Below are 18,735 nucleotides of genomic sequence, written 5' to 3'. Positions count from 1 at the left end.
CCGCCGGGACTACTCAGTGCCGGGAACTCTTTTGGTACTTTTCAGTCCCTGCTAGAGAGGTGGTACGAACCTGGTGACAAAGAGTGCCAATTTCTATTCTATTTCTATTGGCTGGGCGAATTGCAAACCACGCCCCGTTAGACTCTGAATTTGTTTTGTTAGGCAGCCATTTTTTTCCTCGCTACAAAACCACTTCCACACCTGAGCGAGTCGGTTGTTTGTAAAGGAGTTATGACAACCCGTACAGCACCGGAGCGGTGGAATGACGAGGAAGTGTCGCCGCTTCTGTCCATTTACTCAGATGCAGGGATGCAGCAGCTTCTACAGAAAGCAGTTCCCAACTCAAAATGTTTTGAGCGATGTTCGCAAAAGCTACTTGAGCTGGGAATCGTGCACAGTGCACACGGATGCCGGGTAAAAATTAAAAAACTCAGGCAGGACTATAACAAAATTAAAGACCACAATAACAAAAGTGGTAACGATAGAAAGACCAGTAAATGGTACGAGCGCCTGGATGATCTGCTCGACCAGAGACCCTCGTTCTCCGGGACAACGGCGACCATCGACTCGGGCACGCTGCTGTGGGAGCTCGCTGAAACGGCGGATTCAGTCGGCTGTGAAGTGAGCAACGACGACAACGACGAAGGTAAAATAAACTACTTGTACTGGGGTTTTTAATATGCACATTACTGGTCTCAGATGTACTTTTATTTGCTCAGTAGATCGAGGTAGCCATGAGCGGGCTGAACTGGCTAACACTGTTAGCCGGCCCTGAGCTGGCTAATAACATAACATCTAACTAGCTATTCTCGGCCGCCATGAAAACGTTTTGCCTTGTGAATAAGTGGGCAGTGTTTTCTGTAATGTGCTTCACTAACTCATGGCACTACATTTGTTTGTTTCAGGCGAGGCGGGACAACTCGCTGGATTGGAAACGAGTGGACTTTCCTTTCCCGATCGCAACAGCAGCCGTTGCTCGTCTCCCTGTCCATCAACCAAACGCAAAAGTACGTTCACACACACGGTAGCTTCACAATCACGTTTACTTCCTTCATGGTACAATTATGAATTATGACACCGTGGAAAACGTGTTTGCCTAGGCAGGCGTTTACACTTTTCGCGCCCATTTTACGCTCACAAAATTGTAAACATCCGGGCTAGGTCACATGACTTCCGGTAAGAAAACGTAACGTGTGTCTCTCTCGTGTGTGTGTGTTTATGTCTTTGTGTGTCTGTGAGTGTGTGTGTGTCTGTGCATAGCCCTAACAGCCTGACCGTGTCCCTTCTGCCTGTAAAACTACATGGTGATTAAATACACAGGACACACATGATGAGAACTTCTTTGCCACCATCGAGACTATGGAGGACAGGCGTGCCATGGCCAGCAAGGCGATGCACGAGGACCAGATGATGCTTTTACACAAGGCCCAGGAAACAGAGGACAGGGTGATTGCGATGATGGAGCACCAGGATGAACGGGACGCAGCACATGGAGCAACAAAAGGCTTTTCAGCGGTGTTTCCTGGACATGGAAACATTCAGGGCTTAGCCCACAGTTCAACTCTTACAGTGCTATTTTTATATTTGTTTTGGGTACATTTGATTGAAGTTGATTTTCTATTATATATATATTGCCACTGTTTTTTAATACTGACACCTAACTTGCACTAAGGTGTGTCTGTTGCATTGTTTTGAACTTCATCAGGTGAAGTCGATGCTGAATTCACTATTTAGTAGATAATCATGTGACACTTTAACTTTGCACTACGGTCTGTCTGCTGAGCCTACCTATTGTATGTGCCCGTGTTATGTTTTGATGCTGACACTTATTGATCTGCTGCTGATAAATAAAAGATAACCTCCATGGCGATTTAACAGATAATGTATCTTATTTCTCCTCTGACACTATCTTTACAGTGACCTGTGTAGCATCCTATAAATCACATGTAAGTGATTATTCTGATGCCATCATGTTTCATCGGTTATAAACTGGCGAAGCTTTAGCTGTGTCCCACCCACAATGTGGCTTTGAAATAGATAATCTCATTGTATTTCAAAATGGTGTCCATCAACACAAGCACTATTTATTTATTGAAAGAGAAATGGTTAAGTTTGTAATTACCAGTGTTGTGAGTTCAATATTTTATAGTAAGGGAACATCTTAGGAGGATATATAATAAGGTGTGTTAACTGCTGAGCCTATTTAATGTGCATATGACACGGATAGGGTGCCTGCCGCCCGAACACAAACTGGAAGCTGATTCCACAAATGTGGAGCTTGATAAGAAAAGGCTCTGGCTCCCATTGTACTTTTAGAGACTCTAGGAACAACCAACAACCCTGCATTCTTGGAACGCAATGCCCTAGTAGGACAGTAGGGTATAATGAGTTCTTTAAGGTAAGATGGCGCCTGCCCATTAAGGGCTTTGTAGGCGAGAAGAAGAATTTTAAATTCTATCCTGTGTTCTATAGGGAGCCAGTGTAAGGCAGCCAGAACAGGAGTAATGTGGTCCCTTTTCCTAACTCTGGTTAGTACACGAGCCGCAGCATTTTGAATCAGCTGAAGCGACTTGACTGACTTCTTGGTACTCCCTGATAATAAAGAGTTACAATAATCCAGCCTAGAAGTAACAAATGCATGGACTAGATTCTCTGCATCGTTTTGAGGCAAGATATGCCTGATCTTTGCAATGTTACGTAGATGGAAGTAGGCGGTCCTTGAGAGTGATTTTATGTGGGCGTTAAAGGATAAATCCTGATCAAATATAACACCAAGATTCCTTACAGTCTCACTGGAGGCCAAATTAATGCCATCCATAGTTAGTATGTCTTTAGATAATTTGTTTCGTAGATTCTTCGGGCCAAGTACAATAACTTCAGTTTTGGTCGTGTTTAACATCAAAAAGTTTAAGGTCATCCACGTTTTTAAGTCCTTAAGGCAGTCTTGAATTTTATTTAGATGATTAATTTCATCAGGCTTGATTGATAAATATAGTTGAGTATCATCCGCATAACAATGAAAGTTTACAGAATGATTCCTTATAATATTGCCTAACGGAAGCATAGATAATGTGAACAAAATAGGTCCGAGCACTGAGCCCTGTGGCACTCCATGGCTAACTTTGGTTTGCGTGGAAGATTCATCGTTAACACGTACAAACTGAGAGCGTTCAGATAGATAGGACCTAAACCAGCCTAAAGCAGTTCCCTGTATGCCAACTAAGTGCTCTAGTCTTTGCAATAGGATATCATGGTCGATAGTATCAAATGCAGCACTGAGATCGAGCAAAACAAGAATAGAGACAAGTCCCTTGTCTGAGGCTATTAGAATATCATTTGTGACTTTAACCAGAGCTGTCTCTGTGCAATGATGTGTTCTAAAGCCAGACTGAAAATCTTCAAATAAATCATTGTTTTTTAAGTAATCACACAACTGTTTTGCGACCGCTTTCTCAAGAATCTTTGAGAGGAACGGAAGATTAGAAATAGGTCTATAGTTGGCTAAAACCTCTGGATCGAGGTTGTGCTTTTTAAGAAGCGGTTTTATCACTGCTACTTTGAATGATTGAACCAGCATTGCACTTACAGCATCCGACGCGTGGGTCAAATCCCTAGTTGGCTGCAATAACCCAGTTACAAAGCTGTATAACATGAGCACAAAGACAACAAGCTCATTGAACTCCATCATGTCTGAAAGTAAACAAACGCCTCATACAGCGGGTGGGCTTTATACCCCCTCCCCCCCCCCCGTGTAGTTCTTCTTCTCTCGTTTTTTTGCCAGTAAACCCAGAGAAGAAGAAGACGAAGTGACGTCAGCGTAATCGTGCCTCAGGGAAAGTACTGCGGTGTGAATGCGATTGGCGCTAGCCCCCTGGCGGATTTAGTGCCGCGGTACTTTAGTGGTACTTTAGTGCCGGCACTAAAGTACCGCAAGTCCTGCGGTGTGAAAGCGGCTAATGTGCCGTCCTCCAGGACACCCTGTCCTCACTGTGCAGCTCCTTCAGTGACAGGCTGCTGCACCCCTGCTGTCTCATGGAGAGATACCGCAGGTCCTTCCTTCCTGCAGCGGTCAGGCTGTACCACCACCACGGCCCCTGGTAGACCCCACACACATATCACAAAGACTATAACCAGGGGTGCCCATAACTAAAATAACAAAAATCTGAATTGCATAACGTCACCTGTGTCACTACGCACCTTTGCGTACCTCAAAACATCTAAACAAAACACATATTTCGTGTACACGTGTTTCTTGTCTACAGTCAATGGAGTAAACTACAAGACATGTACAAAATAAACAAAGACATTAAGCAGCTACGTTGCCGTTTCGCTCCCTGCAAAAAATCTTCTGACTTTCTGTGACTGGCTGAACTGGTGCTGGCCGGGCCGCGCAGGACATGACCGACGGACCTGTGAAGCTTGCAGGAGGCAGAGGCTCAGCGCACCGGACCACAGAGTTGGTCGCCGTGTGCACAACAGGGTTAACGTCGGTATGAACAACAGAATTGTGATACCCAACCATGGATGTACAATAAGAACCCAGCCCTGTGTGATGCAGTACAATCTTAACGCTAATTTACGTTAGCAGTGTCGGAAATGTAAAATACGATGGCGACATTTATTCAGACAAGTAAATTGCCAAACTCACTTGTATAGTGTTACACATTTGTCCTAAGACCTGATTCAAACAGATTGTTCTATTGGGCCATTCAACCTGTCAAGTCAGAGTCATAGTCCTACGTTCAATGCTGTTGAACAAAACAGTTGTTGTTTGTATTACCTCTTTGTGGATAGCTTTGTATCGACACTAATAGATGTTGGCCTTTTCCTGAGAAGTCAAACCGTCACCTTATTTCTGTGAAAGGCTGTGTCAGGAATAACCTGTCTTGATTGTAATCTAAATGTCATCATAACACACCTGCAGATCAGACGCCATGCGGCAGGTGACAGTAAGGGCATTTCAATAGTTTATAGAACTGACAACATCTCATGAAGTGAAATAAAACCGTTTTTTTTTACTTTCCATGTCTACTTCGAACATATTGTGAAACATCCTTTATTTTCAATTGGTGTTTCCTTTTGAAGACACAAATTAAAAGTTCTGACTTTTAAAGAATGTGTCTGTCGGCCTATCGGAATAAATCAGGAGACAATAACAACTTCATTCAGTCTTATATCTGGACAACAGGCACATCTACATATTTTGTACGGGTGTGTGTTTTATGAATTGTGTTTCTCTGAGTTACAATACCTTCATTAATAGATGTCGGTTTGATCCGTGAAATGGATCTGTCAAATGATATTGAATTGAAAGGGAAACTTAAGAGAGGCCCGACGTAGACGAGATGCTAAGGAGTGAAGGCAGACGAAGCAAAACAAGGACTCATAGCTAACCTGCATTACTGACGGTTGAAGTGAATACGGGGCGAGGTCACAGGAGGGAAGACACTTCCTCATGTCTTCTACATCAACACGTGTCCCCTCTTCTACATCAACACGTGTCCCCTCTTCTACATCAACACGTGTCCCCTCTTCTACATCAACACGTGTCCCCTCTTCTACATCAACATGTGTCCCCTCTTCTTCATGTCTCTTCTACATCAACATGTGTCCCCTCTCCTTCATGTCTCTTCTACATCAACATGTGTCCCCTCTTCTACATCAACACGTGTCCCCTCTTCTACATCAACATGTGTCCCCTCTTCTCCATCAACACGTGTCCCCTCTTCTACATCAACATGTGTCCCCTCTTCTCCATGTCTCTTCTACATCAACATGTGTCCCCTCTTCTCCATGTCTCTTCTTCATCAACACGTGTCCCCTCTTCTCCATGTCTCTTCTACATCAACACGTGTCCCCTCTTCTCCATGTCTCTTCTACATCAACATGTGTCCCCTCTTCTTCATGTCTCTTCTACATCAACATGTGTCCCCTCTTCTTCATGTCTCTTCTACATCCAAAGGAAAAAGGACAAGCAGGGCCGGCTCTAGACAATTTGCATCCCTAGGCGAGATTTTAGCTGGCCCCCCCCCCCAGCCGGATAATCGTACAATAGAAAAGATAAAGATCAATAGAAAACTTAGACTAAAGTGAACTATCTAAACACTCAGTGTCCTTCACCTCACTGAGCTGTAGATATCAGCCTCTCAGTCTGACAGGAGAGGACTCTCCCTCCACATTATTGTAGAAACATCTTCCTTCTTATATCCGTTAGAAAAAATACTGGAACGCCTTTTAAACAACAAAGTATTGAAGGGAAAATGAAGTGGAAGAAAAAGGAAGATATAATAATAAAAATAATATTACATTTGATTTAAAAAGGCGCCTTTCAAGGCTCTCAAGGTCGCCATACGAGGTACACAAAAAAAAAAAAATTCCTAAAAACCCGACAATATAATCAATCAAAAAAACAGAAAAGCAGAGGACATGTGATGTGATCAGTGATATGCTCAACAATGTTATCAGTTTAAATTGTAAATGTTTTTGATTGTAGTTTTTTAAAAGCATTGAGGCAAGATCAATCCAGACATTACTTTAACGTCCACGTTTGCTTCTTGAGCATTTATTATTTTCTTAGTGAACATTCAAAGCACTTCACAACACAAGAAGCCATACACTGTTTCACACACATGCACACACCTGTGGCAGAGGCAACCACACACGGTGCAACCTGCTCATCAGGAGGAAACTTCAACATGTCTTGATGTATTGTTCCTGTGAAAGTAAAACTAAAACAGAGTGTCCTGTAGGAACAAAGGACTTTCTGCCCTGCATGTAATCACAAGTATAAAGCTGGTGTGTTCCTGTAAAGAGAAACTCCATAATACTATTTATCTGAAAGGGAAACTTAAGGGACAGCATGATGTAGAAATACCAAGGAGTGCATGCAAATAACAACAAATAGCCAATAGCCAATCTGCATCAACGCACACGGGCGAGGTCACAGGAAGGAGGGTATGAAACACGTTGAGGTGAGGCATCAAATCATTCCCTTCACCCTTCACCGGTACAGACGCTCTCACTCACATCACATCGCAGGTGAGATCAGAAACCTTCACTCACTAGATCAAATATATAGACCTCTAAATATCTGAACTGTTCTTCAAGTCCCCATTGACTCTAATAATGTGAATCACAGCAGCGATGGCAGCAGCCGTTTCATCCAGAAGCAGAGGAGCAGCGGGGGGGCTGTTCTTCCTCTGCACTCTGCTGGCTCTGGTTTGCACCGCAGCTTCACTTGATGACAACCGATCGGTAAATAAATAGTGACTTAACTTCACATTGTTATTGGAAACAAATCTGTATTTTCTTTCAGTGGCTCTTAAAACATGTTGTGATTCTGCCGGCTCGTGCACCAAAGTGCGGCGACTTAAGAGCTGCTTTCATGTTCCCAAATGTAACCTGTAATTTTCATGATGGATTTTTTTCTTTAGAAACATTTGAAGGAAAGACTTCAGGAAATAGAACAAGACACGGACACATTGAAGGTGAGTCCATGGTAACATCAATTCTTTGGAGTAACTGGCAGACTGAGAGACGTTGGCCTTGTTCAGAAGGGACTTTCTGCACTACAGTGGACACAACACCGCAACTAGATTCACTGCCGTCTCATGAAGTCTGTTTGTTCCCACATTAGGCGCAAAGGGTGACCGCTGCAGAGATCTATAACGGATGTATGAGCAAATTTGACTCAATGATGGCACTTATGAGGAAATCGGCGGAAGGTTCACCTGAACAATCTGCATTCACGGAGGAATATGTAAAGATCACTGAGGACGACATGGAGAAACGTAAGGTTCTCATAGATGGGGCGAATGTGAAGTTGGATGCAAATATGTTGAAAATGGACAAGGATCTGATCGCACTGAAGAAATTAATCCAAACCCTGGAGGTGCTGGAGCAAGCCCTGGAGGGGCTGGAGCACCATGGGGAATTGTAACCTCCATGTCAACCAGTGCCTCCGTGAAACTGCATCTATTGTATCTGAGAGGTTTCTATTTCCGTCTTTAAATTACAATACCCTGGCTTAAATCATGAATTTCTGTAATTGAAAATAGGTTATCGATAATAGGTGTGTTGACCTGCAACTGTAAATGAATACATGTACTGTTCAAATCTACTATATTCAATGTTGTTGCTCAAAATAATAAAAACAATGATTGCGTAACTCGTCTTTGTCCAGTGTGTCTTTCCTGTGTGCTGTGAGCGAGGTCCCGCCAACAGGTGTAACACCTATTTGATCAAATACTGCCCCCTGGTGGTCACAGTAGTATGCACAGCTACAAAGGGAATGTCAGGTGGACAAAGAAATCACCTGTCCTGCATTAAATATCAGGTCCAGCCTTATGATACAGATGTGTTCTGTAGCATTGTTTAAATGTATAGCTTTTAACCTTAACTAATGTTTAATTGACCTCTCTAAAATACTGGAACACCTCTGAAAACACTAAAGGATAGAACTATTGACAAAGGGAAGACTAAGGAAAGATGTTAAGTATCTTAGCAAGATCATTGCACATCCAGTCTGTTTCTCGTACGCGACACTATCCGATTATAAAACCTCTCTCCCGTCCTTCTGTCTGCTTTTAATGTTGGTCAAACTTCAACTGCGCCAAGTTCTTATTGTGCTAATGCGTCACTTTTATACTCGTATACACTTTTTAAACTGTTCGAGGTGAGTGATGTTTACATGGATTGTAGTAGCATCAAAACAATGAGTTGTTTCGTCATAGCCGTGCATCAGTTCAGCTGATCAGAGTCCGAGTCTTTGTTGTGTTGCATTTATTTACTAAAGTGTGTGTGTTCCTGAGGCCTTGAACTTCTGTAGCTCTCGCCATGTTAATGTGTGTTTCTTCGGTCCTCCCGTAGGACACAATAACATCTTAGATTTATAACCAAATGTTATGAATGTCGAGCCCAGTGCACTTACCATTTAAATATTTGACACCTTCCTTTCTGCAGTCTGACTAGTTACACACTATTTAAATACAGGATTCAATCAGGAAGAAATGTAGGGATAATGGCTATTACCTTCATTCATAATATGCAGTGTTTTTAAATGCCAATCTTTTCATTGACAGCTCCTGTTGCCATGGCACAATGCAGAGGATTGTGGCATCCATGTTTCTCTTTGAGTTGTCCTTTTACCAATGGGACATGTCACCAAAAAAAAACAGTGTCGAGGTTTCTCAATACTCTAATTTCCCCTCCTCGACTCCTATCCTAGATACTTAGTCCCACCCGCAGGAGATCGAGCGGAGGAGCCGAGGAGGGGAGCCGAGGACAGAGGAGGGGAAGCAGCAGGCGGTTAGAGAAAGGAGAACTCCTCTCCTCTGAGCGGTCATTTTAAAGAGACGTCCATTAATGATGACAGGAGGCACAGCAGCCCTCTGTCTGATGGACAGATGTGTTCATGACGACTTATATATTTACTTTGATTCATTCACAGTGCGGTATAATGAGACAATAACAGGCTGCAGATGAGGACACACACACACACACACTCACACACACACACACACACACACACACACACACACACACACATATATTTATATAAATATATACAATTTCAGAATCAAACAAGTACGAGAGCACTCTCATAATAACGTAACACTATATATCCCCCCCCCTCTCTGGTCGCTGAAATGGGGAATTGAAATTACGGGCCAAAAGTTGTATTTACAACAACCTGATCTCACCAGAATGCGTGACTCCACCACGACTCCTTAACACCACAATGCGTGGTGGAGTCACGAACTTTGTTACATTTGCGTGTCGGCACCACGCAAACAACCCCAATGTAAAGTGAATGAGGCTCCTTTGTCGTGGTGCACACACGCATTTCTACAACGTGCATTGTGTGTAATGCAACTGTTAATTTTATTAAATTAGTTAGTTTTTAAGGAAGGCCAGAGCTTCAGCTGTGTCCAATAGATTGTTCCCTTCAGTTAACGTTATTTAAAAGATAATGATCATGTCTTGTATTACGAGCGTCCATTCCCATTGGATAACGGAGAATTTTACACCCGGAAGTAAGTAGCCTATTCTCCTTACTGTGGATTGATTTTACAGTGATATCTGCACTACTCATCGACTAAAAAACACCAAATTGTCCTTGTTAATTACACAGCATTGATTGGTTTGAATTGTGTGCAATGCTTTTGTATTTTCCCCCTTCGATTCGGAGAAACAAATATATTTTCGGAGTTTTTGGACGGCAGAAGACACTACACTACCCAGAATCCTCAGCTATCGTTTGGGACTACACCATGGCCCTTTCTCATTTCTCGAACTCCCCTCGTCGACTCCTATCCTCGATACTTAGTCCCGCCCACAGGAGATGCGAGCGGAGGAGCCGAGGAGGGGAACCGAGGAGAGAGGAGAGGAAGCAGCAGGCGGTTAGAGAAATGAGAACTCCTCTCCTCTGAGCGGTCATTTTAAAGAGACGTCCATTAATGATGACAGGAGGCTCAGCCTCTGTCTGACGGACAGATGTGTTCATGACCACTTATATATTTACTTTGATTCATTCACAGTGCGGTATAATGAGACAATAACAGGCTACAGATGCGGACACACACACACACACACACACACACACACACACACACACACACACACACACACACACACACACACACACACACACACACACACACATATATGTGTATATATTTATATAAATAAATACAATTTCAGAATCAAATAGAGCACTCTCATAACTCGTAACACTATCAGAGACTGGATATATCCCCCCCCCCTCTCTGGTCGCTACAATGAGGAAAATAAATTACGGGCCAAAAGTTGTATTTACAAGTATTAAAAGTAAGCAGAGGACACCAAACCAACTGAGACCTGTCTGTCCGCTGCATCTACGCACACACTGTACCACACACACCTACCACACACACACACACACACACACACACACGCACATACAGCTCCTAAAACAGGCTACAGCCGTTGTGTATTTTATTGTGAAGCACTGAATGGTTTTAGAAAAATATCGACTCTTTGTTTGTAGATATCTACTAAACTAAAGCAAATACAGAGAGTAGGCCTGTTATACTGAGCGATATATATTATACACACTGCTCTGCTTTCTGCACGGACCTCACAGCTGTTCTCTCTGTAAACATCGCGTCACGATGAAAGCAGTTTCTAAAATAATATCCAGGGGATGCATGCAGAGCTGTCATTGGCTGAGATAAGTCCGGCCGTGCGTCACGACTCTTTGAAACATCTCTGTTCCCGGAAATGCATCCGCGAAGGAGCCGTGGAGGACCCATCAGTGTATCCTCGGTTAGAGCTCCTCCAGAGAGCCTCCTCGATGCTCGATGCTCGGTCCTCGACGTGCATTTAGAGAAATGGGATGTCCTTCAACATGGCGCGCTAAAATTCATTTCCGGGTCACTACCGGAGGACAGAGGAGTCGAGGAGTCGAGGAGGGGATTTGATGAAATGAGAAAGGGCCCATGTGCTTAGCTTGACAAACCCCGTGATCAGTCCTCAACCTCTGTGATTGGATGCGCGACGTTTACACAGAGCGTCAAAAAGGACTTTGAAATGGAATGAAACCCATCTACGGCACACTATTCAAAACAGGAATCGAACGTGTCCTACCCCCCTCCCCCCCTTAGGTCACAGGCTCCTCCAACAGTGCTACGCAATAAAACAGATGCACAGAAAAAATAGTGAAATAGTGCAATAAGAGTCTACAAGTGATTGGAATATGATATATTAGATAAATAATTTCTAAGTAGCAGCCAGATGAATGTTATTTCTAAGTGCAGGTGTTTATAGTCTTCTGGCCTGTGGGATGAAGCTGTCTCTGTGTCTGGTGGTTTTAGTCCGGATGCTGCGGTACCGCCTGCCAGACTGCAGCAGACAGAACCGTTTGTGGCTGGGGTGATGGTGGTCTTTTATAATCCTGAGGGCTTTCTTTAAGGTTAACCTGGTATTTTTAATCCACTACATTTATTTTAGTTACTTTACAGATTTGGATTAATGATGTGAAATATAAACAACCCTTAAATCAGACTTTAGTTACACCTGAATGAAATTCAGTGAAGGTGATTGTCAAGTGCCAACAATCAGGAGAGATGTTTGATAGTTGGTGCTTGAGAAGACTAAATATTTATCTGCAGATCCGTTTAAAGCATATTCATTACTCGTTATTCTCTAATAGTTCATTAAAGACTGTATATAATTGCTATTTTGCACATCCCTTTCAAGATTTCAAGATTTTCAAAGGTTTATTGACATATCATATACACAACAGTGTAGTTATGCAATGAATGAACAACTTGGGTCACAGGTTCCTCAACAGTGCATTACAAGACATCTATCAATGTGTGTATACTTCCACCATTACACTGTCGTATTCTGCACATTTCTTTAATTAAAGCCTTATTAGTTAGCACATCCTCCTATCAGGCACTAAACTGTTTTACTCTAGATATCATTTGAGTATCTTCTTGATATTTTCTATTCTATATTTATATCATTGACCTTCTACTTTCCCACTATTTTGTATGTACTCTTAATATTTGAATGTTTTCATAAAATATAACACATTCAAAAGTGCGTTACAAAAATGAAAGACATTAAGAAAAAGGCATTTTAAACAGTCGTTAAAAAGCAACACAATCTTCCTGCATTGCAATTACTCTAAACGTGTAATAACGTGCTTTAACCAGTAGGTGGTTTGGGTTAAAAGGCTGTCAAGTTTACAGTGTTAACAAAATAAAATATACTGCTGTTTCCGGTTTAGTTTACGACGAATATTATTTTGTTATTGTTTTGATATTTGTAACACAACAGCGATGGAAAAAACCCATAGCAACCAAAAAAAGATGGTCTTAACATGACCCAGTGGTCTAGTAGTTAATAAAAAAGAATAATATCAAACAAAATATTACTACTAACTTTATTGTGAAATTAAAACAGAACAGTAAAAGAATAGTTTCCGGTGTATTCTGATGCCCGATCTCTGTAGATAAAGAAAGAACTATGACAGATGTGTAATATTTAATGCAGCCAAACCATTTATTACAATGCATTCATGTGATGACTATCAAAGAGTAAAGCAAGCACTGCTGAATAAAGTATGATTTTCTCTTTTACGAAACCTTTTTTTTCATATGGAATGCAGTGGAGGTCAACCAATCAAAGAGCTTGAGGACTGATCACGGGGTTCATGGTGTAGTCCCAAACGATAGCTGAGGATTCTGGGTAGTGTAGTGTCCTCTGCCGTCCAAAAACTCCGAAAATATATTTGTTTCTCCGAATCGAAGGGGAAAATACAAAAGCATTGTTCACAATTCAAACCAATCAATGTTGTGTAATTAAAAAGGACAATTTGGTGTTTTTTAGTCGATGAGTAGTGCAGATATCACTGTAAAATCAATCGACAGTAAGGAGAATAGGCTACTTACTTCCGGGTGTAAAATTCTCCGTTATCCAATGGGAATGGACGCTCGTAATACAAGACATGATCATTATCTTTTAAATAACGTTAACTGAAGGGAACAATCTATTGGACACAGCTGAAGCTCTGGCCTTCCTTAAAAACTAACTGATTTAATAAAATTAACAGTTGCATTACACACAATGCACGTTGTAGAAATGCGTGTGTGCACCACGACAAAGGAGCCTCATTCACTTTACATTGGGGTTGTTTGCGTGGTGCCGACACGCAAATGTAACAAAGTTCGTGACTCCACCACGCATTGTGGTGTTAAGGAGTCGTGGTGGAGTCACGCATTCTGGTGAGATCAGGTTGATTTACAAGTATTAAAAGTAAGCAGAGGACACCAAACCAACTGAACCACACACACATCTACACACTGTACCACACACACACACACACACACACACACGCACGCACGCACATACACACTTACCACACACCTATACAGCTCATAGGCGGCGCGTGAGGCTCAGGTTTGGGAAGGCTAAATAACTTGTTTTCATCTTAAGGCCCTGACACACCAACCCGATTTTGGGAGTCAGAGGCCGTCAGAGGCTGTCGGGCATTCGCGGCGCCGTAGTCAGGTTGGTGTGTCCCGCACCGTCGACCGTGACACGCCTTATTTGGACTGCCAGACCCGATGCATGGCCGATTCAACATGTTGAATCGGCCATGCATCGGGTCTGGCAGTCGGACCAAATAATCACTCTGATTGGCTGTTCAGCTAGCGAATCAGTGCATGAGAAGCGAAGCGGAAGTGAGGGACGTAAACAAACGATTTAAGAAGGCACACACAGACTGCTATTCATTTCATCTCATCATGGCGATCTGGAATGATGCAAACGAAGACCTGCTCATCACCTTGATCCAGGAGAGGCCAGCTCTGTATGATATTACGGAGAAAAGATACTCTTCTTCTTCTCTGTTTTCCGGTTGTTGCCTCTTTTGAATGACGAATACACACTACCGCCGCCTGCTGGTAAGGAGAGTTATTGCCACTCACGCACTGAAGTCGGTGCGGTGTGTTCCCGTGCGACACATGGCCAAAACGCAGGAGAACACGGCCAGGCAACAGCCCACTTCAGCGTCGGCTAGTCCTCTGGTGACTGCTTGGTGTGTCAGGGCCTTTACGCTGCCCGCCTCCAGCGTCTATAGAAAAGAGATCAACTCAGTGAAAGCACCGCCTGCTGACCAATCGGAGCTCAGTGTGCGGAGTTTAAATCTCTCAAGTCATATTACAGGATAAAGGAAACAGTTTAAACTGCCGTATGCAGAGAAGACGCCGACGTGTCGCACTATCATTCATATCACACTGACATCACATCATCAATCAGATCATCGATCTCACAATATCTTCTATCTGAGTCAGCTGAGCCGTATCTGGCCGTGCAACACTCAGTTACAGTGTCACAGACTGTATGCAGACGTATTATTTTAAGCAACACATTAAGTTAACGAAACACTCAACTCAAATGTAATAAAGTCAGATCCCCTCGTGTCTTAGACGGGCAGTGATATCATAAACCTGTTACGCTTTCACTCGGTAGTTTATTTTGTAACCAGTTGTTCTGTATTCTCCTTGCAGGTGCATCTTGTATCCTGGATTATATGTTGAAGTCATCATGGATGTTTAAAGTTCATATTTGTCTAATATTAGTTTACTTTTCATTAATGAAGTATGACGCTGCGCTGTCAGTACACTTGTCCCTGTTTGTGATTGGTCAAATGTTGCTAGCCCCGCCCCTTTCACGTGAACGCGCTCTCAGCTGGAGAGAGAAGCCCTGGCTTGATTTACCGAGTTGATAACCAGCGTCGTGGGACCGCTTAGCGAGATCTCGTTTGTTAGGGTTAGTTAAGATAACTCAAACGTATCCAGGGTCTGTGGAACTGGCTTCGCAGTACAGGGCACCGGTGGCTGTATGCAGCGCTAATGTCAAAGACACACACGAAACATTAGACATTATATTTTTATTTTACCAGGATGCAGTTACACAAATATTTGGGAAGGCTTAGCCTTTATAGCCTACAGCACCCGCCGCCCCTGCTACAGCTCCTAAAGCATAATCAGGCTACAGCCGTTGTGTATTTTATTTTGTGAAGCACTAAATGGTTTTAGAAAAATATCGACTCTTTGTTTGTAGATATCTACTAAACTAAAGCAAAGAGAGTCGGCCTGTTCTACTGAGTGATATATATTTTACACACTGCTCTGCTTTCTGCAGGACCTCACAGCTGTTCTCTCTGGAAACATCGCGTCGCGATGAAAACAGTTTCTAAAATAATATCCAGGGGATGCATGCAGAGCTGTGATTGGCTGAGATAAGTCCGGCCGTGCGTCACGCCTCCACCTTTCCCGGAAATGCGTCCGCGGAGGAGCCGTGAAGGAGCCGTGGAGGAACCATCAGTGTCACCTCGGTTAGAGCTCCTCCAGAGAGCCTCCTCGATGCTCGATGCTCGGGCTGAAGTCGAATAGTCCATTTAGCTTAGGAACCTTCCTAAAGGAGTGAAATGACCCGGAAGTCCCTCAGTGGCAGCCATGATAAGTGCCGTTCGAATTCTCTAGAATGATGAGAATGATAGGAAAGGAGGTTTCAAACTTCCTTTATAACCTCCTTTAGTTTAGGAACCACTGGACCTCCCTAACCGACAGGAGAAGCGAAAATGCTGCCCCACAATGCCTTGCAGCCGCAGCATTTGCCGTCACTCAACAGTCGGCCGTTCACGGAAACAACCGATTATGACCGAGAAATTATATCATGAAAGTTACGGTGCTTATTAAGCATTTTAAAACATAGGTGGTAAGTTGCCAAAGTGCTTTGTTCTGAACGTTCATCAGTATTATAATCAAAGAGAGAAATATGAACGTTAGTTTTTACTGAAATGATCAAATAAAGTCAACATTTCAGTCTTTACTGAGCTGTGTGGGGTTTGTTCAACTTTTAAAAGATGTCTGAATGGTGATATACACAGTGATAGATGTTAAGGACTAACGTTTATAATAAATACATCTGTATTGATTTAAGATCTTTAGTTCATACAATCATACGTATTGGGATCATTAGTATTAATGTGGACCGGAGGGAGAGGGTGACGAGCAGAAGTTTCACTTTCCTTTCTTATTTAAATTCCAACTTTGGTCCTGAAGAATATGTTTCTCTGTTGTCCCCGTTCATGAAGCAAAGCAGCAGCATCAGAGCACGGTGCAGAGTCTCTAGATGAGTCCCTCGTTCTTATTAAACATCCATGTTGTCGTCCGCTGTTTAGAAAACTGTGGTTTCCATGGTTTCCCCACAGCAGCAGACGCACACAATGACGTCCGCTGGCGCATCATAAACACGTCGGATAGTGAAAGTGCATTCGGATTCTCTAAAGTGCCACAGTCTCTTCTCCTAAGTCCTTTTGAATTCTCCTATCCACTATCCCTTAACCCCGTGACTTTTCACTCAGAGGTCAAGGAATAGACGATAGGGTTAGAATTTAGGAGCTGATTTTTAAACTATCCGACTGCAGCCACAGTCCTCGAAGTGCATTTAGAGAAATTAGATGTCCTTCAACATGGCGCGCTGAAATCCATTTCCGGGTCACTACCGGAGGACCGAGGAGTCGAGGAGGGGAAATTAAAGTATTGAGAAACCTCTTATGTGTGTAGCCTCATCCCAATACCCCTCCTCGACTCCTCTCTCCCCCTCCTCCGGGACTTGACCCGGAAATCGATCAAGACACGCCATTTTGAAGGACGTCCCAATAGCTGAAATGCACACGGAGGAGTCGAGGAGGGATGAGGGAGGGATGAGGGAGGAGGGGTGCGGGAGGAGACGAAAGGGAGGATACAGGCGAGCAGACTACGCGGAAGTGTTTCACTACTCCCGTATAAAAGCCCCGCCCCCACCTTCACAGCTGGTCCATTTGACAACTGGAAGATGAGTGGAAAAGCTTCACATAAATGTATAAGTGCTCACAGCTCCGTGGGAATTATTATGTGCAATTAATTTCCAAAAGGCTTTCACATTACTATAATTATAATTGTATTTAAATGTAGGCTACATTTTATACAAACGGAACACAAAAGCAGGACCAACCATCACACACAGTGACGTCACGAGCTACCCACAATGCAACCATATATATGCCATATTGCATATATGTGGTATTTTAGAGTTGACTATATTGATTAAGGCAATAGACTATGATATTCTGCTTGCACCTCGCGTGAAATGGCGGATACCGGAAGTACGGTGTCGACCTCGGCCCAAAACCCGTATGTGTGTGTGAAAGAATTGAATTCCTTGACTAGCAAGAGAAAGATTCATTCATTTAAATAAATAAATGAAAAAAATGACATTTAGCAGCAAATCTTTATATATTTTTGAAGCTGGAACGGACAAATACAGCTTTTTTTCGTTAGCAATGACGCAAACTTTTACCTCGTTATCAAAATAACAGCAGATATTTTTTGCAATTGACTAATTTCCATATTTTTCCTACAAAATCGCTTTTATTGATCTTCTCCCTGTTCCATATTCTTTTGTATTAATGAAGTTAAATGTGGAATGAGATTGATAACTATTTAACATGTCTTCATCTCTGTCTGTCTTAAAAAAAAGCACTTATCAATCAAATATGTCAGATATTGAATACACAAGTTTACTCCTCTGAAATGAATTTACTGTATATATACCATACATTTCCTATATAATGTCTATTATCTTACCTATTTTTTAACAAACGTTAGACTGATGAAATACATATTTTAGACCATTAAGTAGTTAGGGTTAGAGTCGTTTAGATTTGAGGGTTTTTGGTTGGTGTTGGGTAGGTTTTTAGGTTGTGATGCTTCTGAATAATACATCTCAATTATATATGTATTATATATAATAGGAATGCTTTAAGTTTATAGTCTGTCCTCAAGCTTCTTAAAGCTTATTGGGATGTCCCATTTTACTCGTCTCCTTTATGTCTAATTACTGTACTAGTATTTTATTTATTTGAAAAGTTCTTATTTGTATCATGAATGAACCACACATATCCAGTCGTTCCCACTAGAAATGAACGCAGCATTAACACACACCCGTATATGATTGGAGGAGAAGGGAGAGAGGGGCGTGGTTAAAGCTAATGGTCTCGCATCATCAGCGCACCCTTATCTGATTGGAGGAGAAGGGAGAAAGGGGCGCGGTCTGAAGCCAACGGTAACCCGACACCCGCCCCTCGCGCGTGTGTTCTGCTTTGACTGTAAACTTTCTCCTCGAGCTCCGTCAGTT

General features: G+C 42.6%; 1 long non-coding RNA gene across 1 annotated transcript; it reads left to right on the top strand.

Annotated features, from left to right (window-relative positions):
- Positions 1-541: 541 nt before the first annotated feature.
- Positions 542-1,949, top strand: LOC117443031 (uncharacterized). The gene is made up of 3 exons (XR_004551605.2): positions 542-646; positions 906-1,007; positions 1,321-1,949. It is a non-coding gene; the product is annotated as an uncharacterized lncRNA (long non-coding RNA).
- The last annotated feature ends 16,786 nt before the right edge of the window (positions 1,950-18,735 follow it).

This window comes from Pseudochaenichthys georgianus, unplaced genomic scaffold (assembly GCF_902827115.2).
Source record: "Pseudochaenichthys georgianus unplaced genomic scaffold, fPseGeo1.2 scaffold_524_arrow_ctg1, whole genome shotgun sequence".
Taxonomy (NCBI): Eukaryota; Metazoa; Chordata; class Actinopteri; order Perciformes; family Channichthyidae; genus Pseudochaenichthys; species Pseudochaenichthys georgianus.
The sequence above is the reverse complement of the archived record's forward strand: the minus strand, read 5'-3'. Positions and strand labels throughout refer to the sequence as shown.